General features: G+C 33.7%; 1 protein-coding gene across 3 annotated transcripts in view; it reads right to left on the minus strand.

Annotated features, from left to right (window-relative positions):
- ADAP1 (ArfGAP with dual PH domains 1) overlaps positions 1-15,975 on the minus strand; it is a 1,397,730-nt gene that overhangs the window by 788,244 nt on the left and 593,511 nt on the right. The window lies entirely within an intron of this gene.

The following is a 15,975-nucleotide window of genomic DNA, read 5'->3' on the forward strand; positions in this document are numbered from 1 at the left end:
AGGACGGGCATGGCATCTAGGCCCAGAGAAGTCATCGTATCACTGTACTCAGCACTAAAGAGACCCATCACTGAGTATAATGCCCCTTAGTTATGTACCTGACCAGGCATATGCAACAACTGAAATGTCCACAGAGGCTCCTAACAAAAAGAATGCAGGGCATAAACACAATGTCCTATGTAAATCACCTCAAAGTCCTGTCTCTGTACTCCATTTCCTACAGTACGCTGAGAGGCAATTTATGCCTGGCAGCACAAGGCATGTTTGGATCCTACTCTGAACAGCACCAGAACTACTAGATCTAAGGATTTAAATGTTGCTTGTGACTTAAACAGGACATGTTGGAGGGACAGGTATGTATTTCAGAGAATATCCTTTATCTGGAATAACCTTCCCATCCATGTGAAGCAGAGCCTTCCCCTAAGTGTATTTCTAATCTGAAACCTGGACCAGTGGATGGAAAATCAGAAATTCATCACTGGTATGACACCTATGTCTCTGATGGATAGAGGTAGCTGTTAAATCATGCCCTGACTGACACAACCCTTTAAATAACCTCTTAGGCACAATAACATGTGGGACATATTTGGGTTGCATGGCTAGGTATATAAAGGCCCCAGTGATTGTTAGCCTAGTATACACCTCTGAACCTAAGTAAATACACAAGGGGTATCATGCAGGGAGATTTGTGGCTTACTATCATTTTGTTGAAGTGGACTCAGTTTAATCCACTTTGCGCAAAGTCTGAAACTCGAACATTGAAAATGTCTAACTCCAATACATCCTAAGTACAAATCTCACCCCTATCTCATGTTAACACTTGTTCCTAGGTCAAATTCAGAATGCATTGTGGCTATAGTGGAATTTGTCAATGTGACTTTTCGCAGATGTGAGTCGATGATACAATCATTTGACTGAGTCCACTTCAATGAAATGATAGTAAACCGAGATTTGTATCCACAATACTATTAACTATACTAATGGTACAGTTTACTTAAGACATCTTAACCTGGACAATGTGTCTTTTAGCAACAGTTATCTAAAATACAAGGGTAAAGGTGCCAGTATACCTTATGTAGCAATTAACTATCACATTTTAGTTATTAACTATCACATTTAGCACTTTTCCCAGTTTTGTAAATCTGAATGCAAAATAAAGAGTTATGGAGTTATAGTTCTCACTCATTTAAAATCCAGTCTCTAATGGCATTAGTAGTATTCCAACAGTTTGACACTGAGCAATGGAAAATGGTCACTCTTCCCTTCTGAGTACCGGCCCTGTGAAAAGATAGAAAGAAAGAAAGAAAGAAAGAAAGAAAGAAAGAAAGAAAGAAATACTCCCTCCATAGAATCACAAATAATCTGAATAATTCAGCATATTTGCTTGCTAAGTACTGCTTAGAATGCAAGATTAAGTTAATTTGGTTTATTTAGTTTTTCATCTCTGAGCTCCACTAAAGGTTTTTTTTGTATCCTGAGTCATAGCTTAAACCTCTCATAGGACATCTCTGACCCATGTCTGCTAGTGCCCACTGGGTCTACACAAGTATAAGAGATATTTTTCACTAGCTTCCTACGGGCACAAACTCATTTTTTATAAATGTCATCTTATGCTAGTATGCAGATCCAAACCACTACTTGCACAGTACTCAGGGAGCACCAGTGCCATTTTACTGCCAAGACTAAACTTTATTCCTGCAGCAAGTTAAAGAAAAACAGTTTAGTCTATGTGACCTTTAATTGGGAGTTTTCTACCAAGAAAATGATATTATGTAGGCAGCAATACAATCTTTGAGATGAGAGTTGTTGCACGTCAGTCTACTCCTTCCACTTGTAATTGCTACAGGGACATGGGTAAGTTTTCCAATGAGATGATTTTATGTTGTTCACTTCATATTACCTTACTCCCTACAGTCAATTTGTAAAGAGTATTTTATTTTTAGTTTTATTGTTTACCCTCTTTTCCCTTCATATCCGATGCCTTTCTTTCCTTGATCTACCTCTGTCTCTCTCTCTCCCCCACTACGTCTTACCTTTATTATAAAGTAGTTTTTCTCTGCTTTCCAGGTTGTACCCAGTGTTAATAGACATAACACCCTGTTCAATCTCTTCCTCATCTCTTATGCTATTTGCATTTCTCAACCTGCTTGCACACATCAGGTATGTGGCAGCCAAATGTTTTACAGCTTTTGAAGGTATAACACACTTACTGCAGCCGCAAAAGCTTTTGTAGTACATAGTTTTTTAGCTACTCCAATGTACTATAAGATGGGAAAATAAAATAAACTGTTAACGTGCAAAGTGTTTCATAGCTTTTAAAGCTGCAATGCATTTTGCACTGCTTAAAAGATAACAAACAGAGAACGTGTATCTGATTCTGTAACAGCTTTAAAAACTGTAATACACTTCATGCAACCACACACACACACACACACACACACACACACACACACACACACACACACACACACACACACATATATATAAACACTAAAAAAATATAGCTGTTCAAGCTTCCTTCTGTAGCTCTCTGGTGACTGTTGTTTACATTTAAGTATGAGCCTAGAGCTTAACAGCACTGAAAAGTGCTTAACAAACTTTAAGCACCTTTCTTGTGTCAGAAAGGTGCTTAACAATACAAAATTTTAAGCACAATTGTGGTATTCCATGTACTACAAACAATAAATGCATTTTCCTGTAATTCTGAAAAGGTCATGAAAACATTTTCTTCAATGAAATATGTGCTATTACCATCAATGTTGTAAATCCCAGCTCCACATTTGAAACTGTATTATTAATTTGAACAAACTGTGTGCACTTCCTTCAGTTTAACTATTTTTTGTTTGTTTGTTTTCTGCTTTTAATATGTTGTGCTTTCATATACTTAGCACTGGTATTAGTTGCAAACACTGATTTTGCTTCTTTTTTCAGCCAACAAATATAAAAGTAGACAATTTTAGATGGCTAGGCAGGGGGGGGTTCTGTTCTCACAATTCAAAAATAAAAGTTTAGTGACTTGTTATTATATTTCTTTAATGCAAAGTATATTGGGGAAATTACATCATTAACCTGAGGTAGAAGAGGGGAGAGAGGAATACTGATAGGAGGAGGAGGAGGACGAAAGACAGTTAGTTAAAGAAGTAAACAAATACAGCAACAGGCAGAAAGGTACAGGAATGATCAGGAAACACAGATGATATACTTTACAGTAACAAAGAACTGTGAGCTATGGTATGACTCAGAAGATAAAAGAGCAAACCAAGTAGGAAAAGGGTAAATAACAGAATAGACAAAACCATATGAAAGGGTGGAGGGGTGAAGATTCATGCTGAGTAATGTTAATTTAGACATACATGCAGTTATGGATATCAGTTGGGTATGCCAACCCTGTGTTTATAAAGATTTGCCAACCCTGTGTTTATAAAGATTAGCCAAACATTCCACTTATGCTGTGCTGATGGTGCCATAAGAAGGCTGAAACATGCATGTCCACAGCTAGAGGGGTTTGACTTTATTGGCTTGAATTTGTCCATAAATAGAGTTAAAAAGAAAAAAGTCATGGACATTCAGAATTGCCATGTAGCTGAAACACCTGATGTCCTTAAAAGTGTCATTTGCATATATCCCATGTTGCCTCGAACACAATAGGTTTAAAGGATCACACAGTGGAAAGTCTAGCCTTGCTATATTTTTCTTTTGATTTTTACTGATTGCTTTTGATGTGTGACCTTTTTACTCATTGTTTTAATGTTAGTTTAGGCAAGAAAATGGGAGGGCTTCATACAGTAATATAAGGGAAGGAGGCAGACATAGCAGGAGTCACAGAAACAAAGGCAAATGATGAAAGGAGAGACACCTTGTGATATCAGTTATTCAAATGGGACAGAGATGGCAAGATGGGGAGTGTGAATGGAAGCTTCCTACATCAAGAAGAGCATGAACTGTGAGGTACCTAAGAATAGAGTAGCACCGCACCTAAGAAAGAAAGGTCGAAGGTCACCAAAAGATAGCTGCCTATTAATCACAATAAAGGGGAAAGATGTATATATATTGACAACTACATGACAGAGATGATGCACAGATAAAAAAGGAATAGGGTGCTGTAGCAGGAAAAAGATATTATGAAAAAAAGACATTTTTGCATTTAAATTAGAAAGAGAATGAAACAGCTGATGTACTAAATGAAGAAAGGAGTATTAAGCTACCACAGAAAAATAGAAAGAAGAGGATCCAAGACATAGACGTGAAAGCACTCTGGACAACAGTGACCATGTAATGGTGTGGTTCACTACGGCCATGGAGTCAGAAAGCAAATAAATAAAATGAAAACAATGTGTGCCACTACAGAAAGGCTGAGATATGAGAATTTTTTAAGACCAGTATGAGACACTGAAGGAACACGCAGAAAAACAAAACATAAGCAAGGCTATGCAAGCAATTGGGGAAAAGATATAGGGCGGAATCTGCAAAGTAAGGATGAGAAAGAAATCAGTGTGGTTCAACAGGGTTAAACAAGCAGCTTGTACAAATGAAGGGACATTTTATGAGGTAAAGAAGTAAGGAGAAGAGTACCTGCAGCAGTATGAAGAAGCAAGAAAAGGGCGCTAAAATTGTAGCAAGAAAGTCAAAGCCAAATCTAAAAAAGAAATTTATCAAAAAGAATAAAAGAAGGTATATTCATTTCCGGATATATAGCAGAAAGAAGAAAAGTCCCCAGAGAACTGCAGAGAATGGTCAAGAAGGGGAATGATACTGTCAGGACAGATTAAGGCCAAACTTTTCACTGAGCACTTCACTTCATGTCTCTCAACTGTCCCTGATTTTGATGAAAATTTTAGCTCTGTCTCTCTTAGTCCCTCTTAAAATTGGTGACATTTGGAGAAAAGGTGGTGAATTATACTTAATAAATAATGAACATAATTATAGTTATAGATTTCGTTTACTTCAGAAAATGTACATTAATTCACATTCTCTTAATGTGTGAATGTCTCAGGCTAACATTAATAATGTATTCTAAAAGTGCCCCTGATTGTCTTTGATTATTTCTGGATTTGTCCCCGATTCTGTTGAAGTTTGTCCCTGATTGGTTTAGAGTTATGCTTCTCTTCTGTCTTCAAAAAACTAACGAGAGAGAGAGAGATAGAGAGAGAGAGAGAGAGAGAAAATCTGCAATATGGAAGAAGAGCTGACTGATAGTCACATACCAAGTAAAGTATGTAGAAAGGAAACTCAAGGTGATATGGGAAAACAGGCTACAGGGTCCATACAGCATAACCTCCAGGATGCTAAAGAATAAAGAACTTGTCAGTTAGTTTTGAAGGACTGGAAGGAGGCCTCCACAAGGGGGAGCAAGAACTGAGCTGGACTCTACAGTCCCATAAGCCTAGCCTTTGTAGCAGGCAGAATAAAGCAGTAGGTGAGGATGGAATGATTAAATAATTTCCTGGAGAACAACAAACAGCAGAACAAGTGTCATAGGTTTCTGGAAAACAGGTCAAGTCAGTTCAGCTTTCTTTGGTGGTATGGTTACTGTGGATCTTGACAAAGGAGTCTGGGTCGCTGGTGGATACTTTGGCTTCAAAAAATAGTTATTACCCAGTTCCTTACAGAAATGTAAATTTTCATCAAACATTATATTAAATCATTAGCTTTAAGTCCTCTAACTCTGAAATTCTACAAATTATTGTTATTACGCAGAATGCAGACATATTCCTTACACAACATTCTAGAATACATAATATATTGTTTTAGATGAACATCATATAGTATATATGCACAAAGATATTCTTCTGTGTGATTTTCATCATCCCCCAGTTGAATAAGCTACTCATCATAGTAATGATACCAGTGAAAGTATATTCATAATTTTTTGACTTTCTGACAGTTGATTATCTGCTGATTCTAATGCCTCATCTCACCCATCAAGTCTATGAAATCTCACCTAGCCATCCCATTCCCAATGGGTATATTTATATAGACAAGACAGAAAACACCGACTGTGGAGTAATTTCCTATATCATTGGGAAGACAATTTTAGACTACAGGTGGGAGTTCAGAGAATGCTCTTTCAATGGAGGATAAAATAAAAGAAGGCTCTTTGAGGGTAGAGGATATGTTTTGCTTGGATATGAATAAACACTGATGACTGCAGAAAGATAATCTATTAGCAAGAAGTGTAAAATTAAGTGGAGTATAGTGCTATGCTTTTGTGCTGAGTAGGTTCATAAAGCAGCAAATGTTGAGGGCTTTTTGCAAGGTAGGTTCATAGGTAAATACTAGGCTATCAGTCTATAGATTACTGCAGACCTATCCAATAACCAGAGGTGAGACTCAAGCCCTCTACTTTATACCAGTGAGGTTAAGACCTTAACAATTATGCCAACCAACCCATGGAGAGCTCTGTATGATTATGAAATGAAAAGAGGGGCTCAAGATAAATGCCAGTGTATGCTTAAGCATACTGGATCTTAGGATGTCAGCTGGGGGGGGGGCAGCAAAGAAGAGGCATTTTCCAGATATGCATATATTGAGGGTACAGCCTCAACAAAAAATATTGAGGATACACTGGCAGACATTTGTAGGATTATTTAGCTGATATCACTACATCTTGCATGTATGAGGGTGTTATAAGGATAAGGCATTTAAACAAATATTTTTCTCCTTGACAACAGGATTTCAATTTCATTACATTGGGATGATTTAATCCCATAGGCCTTGAAGAAAAAGCTGTATTTAAGGATTTAGGGATTGAGGATGCCATTAAGAGCTTCTGATGAACAGCTGTTAGTCTGGAAGGAATTAAAAAAAAGATTAATGCCTAGGTATCTGTTAGACTGGCCATGTAAAGTAGATGTGCCCCCCCCCCAAGAAACAGTAAAAAGTAAAATGGGAATGGAAGAAAGTTTTTTCTTTATACTAAAAATCACAACATTGTTTTAGAACTATGAATGACTTGCTAATTTTGCATTTGTTGAGTCACAGCTGAGAACTGCTAAAGTAAGACTTTTTTATTTTTTGTTTAACCACTGTACTGATCTGGCCCTTGGTGGCCTTTTCCAGCCACAACCTGGTTATACAGTAAGCAATTTGACAGGTTTTAAACAAATGCAAAACTATATACATGACTCATAAATTTTCAGAGAAGTTTAAACAAATGATGTGCCACTGGACAGAAAAGGGGTGGGAAATGGGAGGGGTTTGGTAGGATGGTCCATGTAAAGTGATATTTGAGGTAAATTTTATAAGAAGTGGGTCAGCAGTTCATTTAATAATTTTCAGATCTGATAGATCACATGGAAGATTATTAATAAAGAAAGGAAACATTCAAAATGGACCCTTGCAATACTCCAGATTTTACTGCAGAACAGGATACCACAGCGTTCATAAAGATTATTCAGCTAGTTCTGTTCATTACATGTTACCAGGATATGGGTTCACAGGCAAAGTTTACACTGGATAGCTGGGATACAGGTAGCATAGGATCAGCAAGAAGAAAGGCACATTTCAGATGGACAAATATAACACTAGTATAGAAGCTTGTTTCCATGTTTAGAAAGATATAGTCAGTAGCTTAGACTAAAAGACTGATGCTGCCCCTAAAATTGTGCTTTATGTTACTGAGGAAATAGAAATGCCATGCACAAAAGGTATTTTGTTTTATAAATAAGAATGTTAAAGACTTTTACTAGATGGAGGTAGATTAGCTATAAGTTGAACATTTTTATAGAGGAAAGGATTAGTAATTTATGTGAGAGGATAATATAAGCAGAAGATTAAAATATGAGTATATGGCTTTACACTAAATTTGGGACTTTTTGGAAGAATTTTGTATACCTGGTATCAAGTTTTAGGGAGATGTAAAATGTAAGTTAAGTATGCAATGAATATGGCAACCTTATTTGGACCAATTTAAAGTGAAACTGAAAATGAGGAATACAGCTGAAGTGATCTAGAGTAGTACGGTAGGTGCTGGGGGTGGTGAATGTGGGGAAATACGAAAACAGAATGTGAAGTAAGATTTCATAATACGGGTGTTTTCTTGAAGAGTGTCGTATAAAGCACATTGACTTGGGAGGGTTTTAATATCCCCAAGGTGTTTGTGAATTAGTAGTTGTGTCATTTCTGTCCACTAACTTTTCTGCTTGCTATACTAAGTGTTGCTGTGATATGAAATAGGGATTTGACAGTTATTGAATATAATTGTGGCATGTCATCCATTAGGAATAGACTAAATTGAGTGAGGTTACTAGATGACTACCAAGGTTTCCTTATTTTAAGGTGTACATTCCTTATTTAATATCACAGGTAACCCAAGGACAGTGACTTCTTCTAAAATGCCACTTCATATAAAGGAGATCTGAATGTGAGAAGAGTATAGAAAGAATGAATGCAGGACAATTTATAACATCTGGGGGTGTTCTAAACCTTTTATGTGATGATAAGAAAAACATAGGGCAATAAGTGTGTGAGTTGTAGCAGTTAAGAATTTGTGTAACAGTAAAGTCCAAGAGGAAGTATGGCTGGGATAGGTGGCAAAAATTACTGAGTAAGAAAATGAAGGAAGAGATTCAGAACAAATAGGCAGCCAGATGAACTTCTACAAGTTTCTAGATAAGAAAGATGGGAAGACAGAACTCCATAGATTAAAAAGCAATCATATGCTTTGGAAAAGGATAAAAACATCAAAGGGCAACCTCTATGTTATTAATAAAAAGTTCATTTATCTATTCCTTTATTCATTTGGTTATTTATTTATGTTTGTCTGTGTTTGTGTGCTTGTTTGTCTGCTAGTTAATCAAGTAAGTGGAGTGTGGGTCGTTTTTGGCTGACACCCAGGCCTGATGTACATCAAAAAGTATCACATGCTCCTGATATGCAATAATATACATGGATTTCAGTTCCTAGTCAAAATGATGGCAGACTACAATAAAACAACAAGTAGGACTGCATAACAGTTAAATACTTACCAACTCAATATACAAGATCAAATACCTGTTGGTATAACATTAAACCACATGCATCTTAAATCATAGTCAAAACAGTCAGAGGTGCTTGGTACAAGCAATGCATCAAAAGCCATCCCTTAAAACTTAAAAAGATAAACACCCTTACAGAGTCTGGTTGTGTCATCAAAGTGCAATAAATGGGAGCCCATTCAATTAGGACTATGGGACTGAACAGGTAACTTGTCACTACCTGATATAATTTACCTCAAGGTTTTCTGACCTTCGATTGTATTATATTAATTAGGCTGGTACAAGGAGTACAGTCCTCTGCTTATGGTATTTCAGGGCACGTCCCTCCCGCAAAATACATTTATGAGTTGTCCATTTATTGTTCCAGTGGCATCTGAACAGGCATCAATCTAGTGAGTTAAAATGAAGTCAAACACCACCATCTTGTAGGTATGCATGGAGTGCAAGCTCAGTGAAGTTTTATGTAAGGGTCGAATGCAAAACTTGCATACAAAATAATCTGACCTGCACTCCATAGTGTCACATCATCTCCAATCTACAATCTATATGATCCATTTTACTATTCTCTTAAATGTAGTTGACTTCTTTATCTGATTCCATTTAATTACCCTAATGAAGATCGTAATGTTAGAAAATAAATGCCATGATAAGATGCTTAGCAGTCTAAAAATACATGCTGAACTCAACAGAATTTCAAAGTCCCAAAGAGATAATGACCTTTTCAAGGTAAGACCCACGGAGCCATCTGTTGCATAACATTTGCTTCAATTTCAAATAAGGCACAATAGCAGAGAGCCAGAAATCAAAGGGAGCACAGTGAAAATCATAAATAGGATCAACATCTCACAGACAGCAGTGGAAGTAACATTTAAGTATGCCTTTTATAAACATTTGTATAGGCTGAAGTAAATGTACAATACTTGAAGGATTGTTGAAATAGAAGCGAGTTTGATATGATTAACATATCAGTGAATGGGAACATTGTAAAGGTAGCATAATGTCGGTTTAGACAACATCAAGGCACAAGCACTTGCTATTGATCAGTAGATAACTGCTAGCCAAACTTCTTCTTTTTTTTTTTTTCATTTTTTTTTATTTTCCAAATAATACAATGTTTAACAATGCAATCATCAATGAAACAAGTATTATAAACCTTTATATACACTATGTACAACCGACCTGAAAAAAAAGAAGGGAAAAAATATGAAATTACTAAAAAAATTGTAATATTCAATTAATAAAGTATAAAGTTACACATAAATTATTTAGAATTCATTTTTAATGTCTCAGTAAGAGCTAAATTTTTCCCAAGGATTGTTTGTCCATGTTTTAGGTGAAATTCTCGATTCCTTCACCTTGATTTCTAATGTTGCTGTTTCTTCCCTCAATCTCAAGAATTCTTCCAAAGTAGGTTCTTGTGAAGCCTTCCACTTTCTAGTTATACATTTCTTTACCACTGCTAGTATGGACCAAAGTAAGTATAGATCTTTTTTATTCATTCCAGTAGTATCATTAACATTTAAGAGGACTAAAGATTTGGTTAAAATAAAAGTATCTGTGAATATAGCTTGGAGAAAAATAGTAATTTCTTCCCAGAATTTTTTTATATTAATACAATCAAAAAATATATGAGACCAATCAGCTTTACAGTTTAAAGAACATCTCCAACAAATGGATTTAACAAGTGAATTAAATTTGGCTAGTTTATCAGGTGTAATAAATGCCCTATGAATATATTTCTAAGTAAATATTTTCCATACTTGTAAATTCAATGTTAAGCTAACAGAACATAAAATATTTGTTTTACTCTCAATTGATAGATTAGTGTGACATCCTTTTGCTATGAAATTCCAATACCTTACATTAGGATTAGTTTTATAATGTATCAATATTTTATATAATTTTGAAATTAGATTTGTCCAATTATAATAGTCATAGATAATTTCAGATACTAAACTTATCAAATTTGGACTAGTTTTATAAGGAGAATTAATAATTTTACTATTAAGAGCCTTAGCTTATGATAATATGCTTTGTAGTATCAACCAATCTGCTGATGGAATATCATATATACTCAAAATTTGTTGAATGTTTAATACTACTTGATTCTCTATACAATGTTGCCAACAAGTGAAGTTTTCCCCTCCCATCTAGTTAAGATAACATTATGAATTTTATTGAAGAAATTCTTTGTAGAGCTAAAGGGTATTATCAAGTCTAGCCAAATCTTAATATCCATGTTAGTATATCTAAATCTTCTGAATAAATTGCAAATATTATTTATATAATTTAAGTTGGTTGGTTTTGTTATATTATATTGAATATTAACAGTCAATATGTGCCACATCCTATTATTTTGTTCACTTAATATACAATTTTTAATTATTTTATTTTCATTTATTAAAATAATAGTGTGCAATGTTTTCCATGTTGAAGAATAATTAGGATCTATCCAATTAATGATAGTTCTTAATATGGAAGCTGTTATGTATGATTCTAGATCTGGAAGTTTAATTCCACCCATTCCCCAATATCAATATGATGTGTATAGGCTTTTCTATTTCTTTTTGGATACCAAAAAAAGTTTAATAGAATTTTATTTATCTATTTCAAGATTTTCTTGTTAGGTACTATAGGAATAGCTTGTGCAATGTAATTAATTTCTGAAAGTATTGTCATTTTTATTATTTGTAATCTGTCTTCACATCTCAAGAACATTTTATTCCAGCTTCCTATTAACATTTTATTTTATTAATTATGTTGCCATAGTTTGTGGCTAACGTAGATTCCAAATTATCACAGTGCTATTCCTAAATATTTTACTATGGGAACTTATTTTCCTATCACACAATTTGTAGTTAAGGTAAATTCTCTCTTTTTATTCACATGTATATAATTATATTTTCCCTTGTTAAATCTAAGGCCGGAAATATGATAAAACCTTTCCAATATTTCATCTAGTTTTTGTACTGATTTCTCCGAGACAGATAATATGAGTAAAATGTCATCAGCAATAACATAATTTTTGAATTAAGTTAACCATATACATCTATGCCTGATATATTAGAGTTGAGACGTACTAATGAGGCAAATAATTCAATTCCTAAGGCAAACAGGATGGGAGACATCGGACATCCCTGCTTTGTACCTTTGGTTATTTCAATAGCCTTTGAGGTAAATGGCCCAAGTTTTACATAAGCCAAATTGTTTTTATAAATATTCTTTATTAGCGTAATAAAATTAGAAGGAAATTCAAACAATTCTAAAGCCTTAAAAAGAAAATCCCAGCTCAACGAATCAAAGGCTTTTTCTATATCCAAAGCTACTATTAGAGCTTCTTGTTTGTTTCTGTTTAGAAAATCTATGAGTGTTAGAATTCTTTGTATATTGTCATGTGTGTGTCTTTTATAAAAAGAATCCTGTTTGATCCTCATTTATTATGTGTGTCAATGATTTTTTAATTCTACTAATATTGACATGAAGATTTTATAATCATTGTTAAGTAGAGATATTGGCCTAAAAGATTAGCACTCTAAAGGGTCTTTGTTTTCTTTTATAATGGGTGTAATTAAGGAGTATCTCCATGAAATTTTGTTTTGTGCTAGAATTTCATTCAAAGTTTTGTGAAACAATTATATTACTGATGATGGAAATATCTTATACAATTAATTAATTATTCCATCAATTCCCGGTGTTTTATTTCTTTTACTTTCCTTGATTTTTTTGAGTAATTTCTTTTTTAGAGATATTTGTTTTTGAATGTCTAACTTTAACTTTTCTGGTATCGCCTTTACCTTTACTAATTTCAGGTCTAAGTTTAATGTATTAGTTATATGTGAAATATCATTATAATGGTCACAGAAATTATATTTAAATGCATCTAGTACATCATTTATATTCAAAACCTTTTTGTTTTTTTCCTTCCTTCATGTATAATACATGTAATATTATTTTCAATCAAAGTTTTTTAATCGTATTGCTAAATTATGCATATGTTTGGGTGATACTGCATAGGAACTCAGTTTTAACCTTTCTACAACTATATTAGTTTTGTGAGTTAGGATTTCATTATATCTTTTGTTTAAGTCTTCCAATGCTTTTTTATGATTATTTTGTGTGTAAGTAGATGAATTAGTAGTGATATTTGTAATTTGTTTTTGGATGTTGCATAATTCTGATTCCCACTCTTTTAGCTTGTTCTTATACCATGAAAGAATTTTTCCATTTAGATAGGCCCTGAGATTAATTACATTTATTTCAGTAGTGTAGCTTATGTCTACAAAGAATTGTACTTCTGAATCTAACTAAGGTTTAAATTGTTTTAATTTTGTAATGTAAGCTGGAATTCTTGACATAAAATTAATTTCTTATAATCTGTATGTATTTTGAGAATTAATGAATTATGGTCTAAGGGACAAGGGATTATGGAAAATTTTATTATTTTTGAATTTAGCTCTTGGGATATGAAGATTTTATCAATTCTTGTGCATGTCCTAAAACTGTGGTCTTGGTGTGAAAATAATAATGAATTGTTCTCTTTATAACAAAATGTATCAATTAGATTTAAACGTTATTCCCATTTCTTAAGTAGCTTCCCTATAGAACGTACACATAAATTTCTTTTGCTTGTAGTCTCTGATTTATCCAATATACAATTAAAGTCACCTCCTAAAATCAAATTTCCTTTATATACTCTGGTTATTAGATCCATGTATTTTCTTATTGTCCCAACCCTAACACCTGGAAACTAATATACATTTACAAATGTCCAGAGCCTATTGTTATACTTTACTATTACTATGGCTAGGAGTCTTTCTTTATCTTCATATTTGTAAATGATTTGAGAAATAGTGACATTTTTCCCATAAAATTAAAGATCCCCTAGTCTTTTTCTTATATGAAGAGTGAAATAAGATCATCTATTCATTAGGATTCCAGCTAAAGGTATCATTTGTTTTAAAGTGAGTCTCTTGAAGAAATACTACTTGTACTTTATTTAATTTCGTATATCTTAATAAATTAGATCTTTTCCTTGGATTGTTTAAACCATTAGTGTTTAAAGATAAAATAGTCAAGTCCATTCTCAGTATTTAACTTTATATCATATTTGTTTTGTATTATATTTTGTAATACCATACCAAATGCAAAATGTGTAACTACTGTGTTAATAATACTCATTGTAGTCAATATTTTAATTTTGGTGAAATAACTTAAAATGGAGTTTAGTTCAGGCCAATAAAAAAAGAAAAAAGAAAAATGCCAAAATTACTTGCATAACAACAAGGATATAAATATTTTTGTAAACCCTCTAATGTACATGAAGTTAAATACACTTCCAATCAGCTAGATGAGAAGAAATCTAACAGATTGCTTACCATAACTTCCCTCATGAAAAAAAGAAAGAAAAAAAACTAACCCCTTTCGAGCTCCAGTACACCTTTTCTCTTATCTTGGAGATTTAAAAATATTAGTAATTATTTCCCCTATATAACTTATTAATAATGAATTAACGTAATGTATGGAAATGAGTATTGATTTGGTAATACAATTTAAATTTAGATTAGATTAGACTTCTTTTTCAGAATATAATCATCCTATCATGCACTACTTAAACATTCATAAAGTAAAATCTCATTTATAACACAGTAAATGTTGCTGAACATTAGTTTTCTTTAGCCTGAGAGTAGTATATATACATATTAATAGTCTGCAATATTCTGATATGACCAATTTACTAATGATAACTTCAGATAAACACTCTCCTACATATTAAAAATACATTATAACTGAGTGAAGTAGATTTAGAAATGTATCAATAAGTGAAGATAAATACGGACAAGTCTATTCATAATACTTGAATCATACTACAAAAACTATGTAGTCCATAGAATGAACCCTTAGAGTTGTGTTCACTAGAGACGATAATGTAAATATGTTTGAGTGAACAACACATGTCATAAATCTCTACATATCACTCACATGCTTTCAATTAGAGACAAATGAAAGCATAACCAGATTCAGTTTATGTCCACCCATGAATGTAGTTGTGACAAATTAAAAGAAAAAAAATGAAGGACAACATTAGACCATTGAATTTCTCATCAAGAATTACAATTTACAAATCTGTCTTATTTTACTACTTGAAGCAGTAGCAGAAGCAGACCATGCAGACATTTTCTCATGGGCCATTTACTTTAAATAGAGATGAAATTCCAAGGTGAACTCATTTTACCAACCATCTCACTAAGAAACTGATAACCTTATTATTTAAACAGTTGTTAATATTCAGTAAAAATATCACCTGCATAATACTCGGCTATACAACTAATGTCTGAAGGATTAAAGGTAGTTTATGTTATAAATCCCTGCCTTAACCAGATGTGTAGCATAGAGAATATCATTTAGGATTTGCATTTCTTAGGAACCTATGACTGTAAATGTGTAATTCTAACAATTCTTGGTAGAATGAATGACATCTAAACTACTTTATTATGCTAATTTATGTGCATGTTTACTATAGGTTTCCCTGTACTTCGCCATCATCAAGGTAACTCCCACAATACATCAACAGGCACTCGGCAAGACTGTCTGAGATGCCAATTTTATGAGTTATACAACCATGGCTTAAAGTCTTGCTGGGAATACATCAACTGTTCATCATAGAAAATAAGTACACATGCACATATAATTTAATAGTGCAGTTAAACAACTACTTGCATGTTGGTGTAAGAATTTTGGCTAATTGCCAGCATCTTTGCCACTTTACTGAAAGTTGAACCCCACTTACCAAAGATTAGAAAGCACTAAAGGGTGAGCTAGCCAAACTTCTAATTGGCTGTAAAGGACATGAGTCTCTAAGTCAGATAAACTAAATTCCAGGCTTTAGAAAGGTTGTGCTGAATTTGTGGACTGCAGCACAAGGCCAGTCCAATAGGAGTGCTCTGTTTCCTGGGAAGGAGTATTTTCTCTAACAAAATTAAATGGTTAATTTCACTATCAC

The sequence above is a fragment of the Protopterus annectens genome, chromosome 12.part0, assembly GCF_019279795.1.
Source record: "Protopterus annectens isolate FY-2018-M chromosome 12.part0, PAN1.0, whole genome shotgun sequence".
In the NCBI taxonomy this organism is placed as follows: domain Eukaryota; kingdom Metazoa; phylum Chordata; order Ceratodontiformes; family Protopteridae; genus Protopterus; species Protopterus annectens.